Source organism: Giraffa tippelskirchi, chromosome 1, assembly GCF_054371585.1.
Source record: "Giraffa tippelskirchi isolate mGirTip1 chromosome 1, T2T-mGirTip1v1.2.pri, whole genome shotgun sequence".
Taxonomy (NCBI): Eukaryota; Metazoa; Chordata; class Mammalia; order Artiodactyla; family Giraffidae; genus Giraffa; species Giraffa tippelskirchi.
Window position 1 is genome coordinate 167,688,439 of NC_137275.1, and position 5,802 is coordinate 167,694,240.

Below are 5,802 nucleotides of genomic sequence, written 5' to 3' on the forward strand. Positions count from 1 at the left end.
GAATTTCTGGAATGGGGTGTAGTTTAATTATAATGCTTATATTATGTTCTTTAGAAAATGACTAGTGTAAATTGAAGTGCTATAGAATTACACTGAAACTTTTCTAAATCAGGTAACAATTTTTAGGGCAAGAAAAGAAGACAGACAAGAAATAAGAAAGAAAAGTACATGCATGTGTGTGCTAAGTTGCTTCAATTGTGTCCAACTCTTTGAAATCCTATGGACTGTAGCCTGCCAAGCTCCTCTGTCCATGGGCTTTTCCAGGCAAGAACACTGGATTGTGCTGCCATTTCCTCTTCCAGGGTATCTTATCAATCCAAGGATTAAACCCTAGTCTTCTGAGACTCCTGAATTGCAGGTGGATTCTTTACCACTGAGTTACTGGGGAAGCCCTAAGTAAGTAAAGTAAGGAAACAAGGAAGTGATAAACCAAGACACACCAATGCAATAAACTTTTATATTAATCCAAATTTTTGGACTACATTTCCCAAGTAATAGATAATAAACATGTATTAATACAGGAATGGTATCAGGTCAATTCCATGATACCATTTGATTTTCCTGCCTTCACATTTTATAATGTGACAGATGCAAGAGGAAATCTTTGTGATATTTACAGAAGTCATTATCCTTTGTTGAGAGATTATATGAGAAATTCTGTAATTATTCATGATGTAATGAATGGAGGTTGATAATGTAGTTTTTGGATTCTCAATCAAATTCAAATCCTGGCCTCAAATTTAATTAGCTGTGTAACTTTAATTGTGCTACAACGACCATTGGACCCTTCAGGCAAAAATGCATAATTTGAACATAATCATAAAGAAACATGAGACAAACTTACATTTAACAATATTCTAGCAAAGACCTAGACTGTACTCTTTTAAAGTGTTAAAGTCATGAAAGACAAAGGAAAACTGTGGAATGATTCTATATTGAAGGAGCCTGTAACAACAAGGCAACTACAGGCAATGTTTTCTTCTGCTATAAAGAACATTATCAGACAATTTAAATATGATAATATTAGTGTACCAATGCTAATTTCCTGGTTTGAGTCATATTGTAGTTATTATAAGCAGAGACAAAGAGAATGATAAAGGTAATGTGATAAACATTATCATTTTAGGAGATTGTTTGAAGAGGATATGGGAATTTTTTGTACTATTCTTGAAAAAAATACCATCGAACCACAGTTAAATGCGCACAGTTATACCAAACTCAAAAAACTCTTATTAAGGATTAAATAAGACAATTTGTATACAACTCCAAATAATCCTCAAAAAATGATAGGAGTTAGATGTTTTTGCTACAACACTGTGTATCTGTTCCAGAAATACCTCAATTTCTGCAAAAAGGTACCCCAAGAGGACTTATTGGAAAAACAGGGTTTAGAGTGGATCACTCACAAATTATTCCTATTTGTAACCAGAGCACAAACATAAATAATTAAAATCCTAATAAAATTTCAATAGTTGAATATCCATTGACAATTCTACCCTTTGCAACCTTTAGTCTCAGGGGAGGACTTCTTCCCAGGCAAGTGGATTGAAGAGGGTCTTGATTTTTTCAAGAAATCAGTTTCATCAGAAATTTTAAAAAATGGTCTAGGATATAGATTTCTTAATCACTTTTTGGTTTTTAAACCACAAAGAAAATATTTTTGCAGATTCTTTATCTGCACTCTTAGTTTCACCAAATAGCTAAATATGTAGAAATCATAGCCACAAAACCAGCCACTGAGAAGACTCTTTCAGGATTTAAGGCTCCCAGTTCTGCTTAAGTCTTCAAATATTGATAATGATTCTCTTTAACTGAGAGATAGTTTGCCACTGCTTAATTTAAACGTTAATATGCTGGGAGAAATCACAATTAAATAAACAGACTTCCTTTTTGAGTCCCTGGTGGCTCTGACAATAAAGAATTTGCCAGCAATGTGGGAGACCCAGGTTCAGTCCCTGGGTCAGGAAGATCCCCTGGAGAAGGAAATGACTACCCACTTTAGTATTCTTGCCTGGAGAATCCCATGGACAGAGGAGCCTAGAGGGCTACAGTCCATGGGGTCACATAGAGTCAGGAACAACTGAACAACAAACACTTTCACTTTTTCTTCCTCTTTAAAATAACACTATTTTCCTAACAGATATGAGCACATTTCTTTACTAGAAACTTGCATTATAAGAATAGACTTATTATTTCCTAAATAGAATAAGAGGGAATGAATTTTATAAACAGCATAAGTATTATTTGATTCAGAAATAGTATTATTCAGAAATAGAATGTGTTGCTTAGTCCCTAAGTTTTGCCCAACTCTTTTGCGACCCTACAGACTGTAGCCCGCCAGGCTCCTCTGTCCATGGGATTCTCTAGGCAAGAATACTGGAGTAGTTTGCCATTTCCTTCTCAGTGTCTTCTCGACCCAGGGATCAAACCAGGGCCTCTTGAATCTCCTGCTTTGGCAGGTGGATTCTTTACCACTAAGCCACCTGGGAAGCCCAAAGAAACAGACTCTTTCTAATAAAAGTTATAGAAAAGTGAATAAAATAATAAAGGGCCTTTTTCCTGGAGTGGCTGAGTCCTTAGAACTGATGAACTGGTTATCTTCTTGCGTGCACTTCCAGCCCTCTAGATGGATTCTCTGTATTCTCAAGTCAAATCCAAACCTATTAATGCAATCATAATAATTATTCCTGGAGGTCAAGCCCTCTTTAGAATTATTTTTATCAAGAAAGAGTGGCTTTTACATTTAAGAAAATGTCAAATATTCAAACAGTACAATTTTAAAATAAAACTAAAAAGAAGTCCCAGCTTATTCAGCTCAGAAATTTTTAGTAGTGATATATGAATAAAGGATTAAACATTAATCACATTGATTAATTAAAATTAGTTAATTAAAGTTTTTTAAAAATTTAAAACTCAACAGGAGGAAATGCTTGGTACACAGTCAAAGGCTTTGGTGTAGTCAATAAAGCAGAAATAGATGTTTTTCTGGAACTCTCATGCTTTTTTGATGATCCAATGAATGTAGGCAATATGATCTCTGATTCCTCTGTCTTTTCTAAATCCAGCTTGAACATCTGGAAATTCATGGTTCACGTACTGTTGAAGTCTGGCTTGGAGGATTTTGAGCATTACTTTGCTAGCATGTGAGATGAGTGCAATTGTGCAATAGTTTGAACATTCTTTGGCATTGCCTTTCTTTGGGATTGGATTGAAAACTGACCTTTTCCAGTCCTGTGGCCACTGACGAGTTTCAAATTTGCTGGCATATTGAGTGCAGCACTTTCACAGCATCATCTTTTAGGATTTGAAATAGCTCAACTGAGATTCCATCATCTCCACTAGCCTTGTTTGTAGTGATGCTTCCTAAAGCTCACTTGACTTCGCATTTCTGGATGTCTGGCTTTAGGTGAGTGGTTATAACCATTGTGGTTATCTGGGTCATGAGGATAGTTTTTTGTATAGTTCTTATGTGTATATGTAATATAACTTTATGCATTTATAAGCATACAGTTCAGTGGTATTAAGTACATTTACACGGTTATCCAATTATCACCACCAGTCCTGTCCAGAACTCTTTCATTTTCTACCGCTGGAACTCTGTATCACTAAGCAATGCCTCCTCCATTCCTTCCTTACCCCAGCCCCTGTCAAACACCAATCATACTTTTAGACTCTATGAATTTGATTACTCTAGGTGCCTCATATGAGTGGAATCACACAATACTTATCCTCTTGTGGCTGTTTTTTTTTTCCCCACTTTGCAAAATATCTTCAAGGTTCATCCATATTGTAACATGTGTTAGAATTTTTTTCTGTTTAAGGCTGAATAATGTTTCATTGTATGTACATACCATATTTTGTTTGTCCATTTTTCCATCAGTGGACAACTGAGTACTTCCAAATTTTAGTAATAGTGAATAATGCTGCATTAAACATGAGTGTACAGATATCTATTTGAATTCCCAGTTATGGTTATTTTTAGCATATACCCAGATGTGAATTTCTGGATCATGATAAAGGAAAAATTATTCTGATAATATTAAGCCAGCGAGGGAGACTTTATTCAGAACTATGGTGATAGTTGTCAAGACCATTACCACAGAGGAGAGAGACTGGGCTCAACTCTGAATACAGTGAGGAAAGCTAGGGATTAGTAACTAATGAGCAGATTGAGGGAACCAGTGGCTGGAAAATAAATATGAGAAAACAGCACAAGTAAGGGCATTCATGCTAAACTGACCTAATAGTATTCTTGCTAAAGGCTGGCTGACCAGGAGAATCAGTTATTGTGGATGCAGAAGAGGAATTTGAACAAGGGTGAGAGATTTCCTCTAAACTGACTTAGCAGGATTCTTGCTACAATTGGACTGCAGACCCCAGGATAATGCCTAGTCAAAAAGAGGACTCAGAAGCCTAGTTAAATTTTTGTGAAAGATAGAATCATTTCCAATAATGTGATAATTAAATGTTAATTTTAACAGAGGGGGCATCATACTGTTTTCCACTAGCACTATTTTGTTCCCATCAGAAATGCATAAAGGTTCCAATTTTCCATAACCTTGACCACACTTGTTATTTCTTGAGGCTTTTTGTCTTACTTCATTTTGTTTCTATAATAACCATTCTAATGGGTGGGAAGTAGTATCTCATTGTGATCTGACTTTCATTTCCCTGATTATTAGTGTTGTTGAGCATTTTCATGTGTGATTTTTTTTTTTTTGACCATTGCATATCTTCTTTTAAGGAATGTCTATTCAAGTCCTTTGCCCATGTTTTTCTCTTGGATTGTCATTGTTGAATTGTAAGGGTTCTTTATATTGTCTAGATGTTAATCTTTTTGCAGATATATGATTTGCAAATATTTTATCTCATTGTATAGATCGCCTTCTCACTATGTTAATGGTGCCCTTTAATGCACAAAAGTTTTAATTTTGATGAAGTACAAATGATCTATTTTGTTGTTGTTTTCCCCACAATGTTTTAGTATCGTGTCCAAAAAATTATCACAAAATCCAATGTCATGGACGTTTTCCCCAAGTTTTCTTCTGATAGGTTCATAGTTTTATTATAAAAATAATTTTTACTGTGATATATTTATTATTTTGAGTTAATTTTTTATATGGCATAATGAATGGGTCCAACTCCATTCTTTTGCATCTGGAAATCCAGTTTTCACACCATTTGCTGAAAAGACTATCCTTTCATCATTAATGATCTTGGGACTTGTAGAAAAACATTTGACCATATATGTAAATATTTTTCTGGGCTTCCCTGGTGGCTCAGATGGTAAAGAATCTGCCTGCAATGCAGGAGACCCAGGTTCAATTCCTGAGTGGGGAAGATCCCCTGGAGAAGGGAATGGCAACCCACTCCAGTATTCTTGCCTAGAAAATTCTGTGGACAGAGAATCCTGGTGGGCTACAGTCCATGGGGTTGCAAAGAGTTGGACACGACTGAGCAACAAACAGAGTTCATTTTCATATATGTAAGGATTTATTTCTGGGTTCTTTACTCAATTCCATTGATCAATGTGTCTGTGTTTATGGAAGTACCAAACTCTTTTTATTACTATTGCTTTATAGTAAGTTTTGAAATCAGAAAATATGAGACCTCCAACTTTGTTCTTATTTTTCAAGATTGTTTTTGGTGTTTAGAATCTGTTGAGATTCCATGTATGAAATTTATCAGAATGAAAACATATTCGAAAGAAAATACTTGTGGTTTATAAAAACTGAGACTGTGTAAGGCTTTAGCACAGTGCAGAATATGCCATAGACCAAGTGTTTTCTATTTCACCAACAG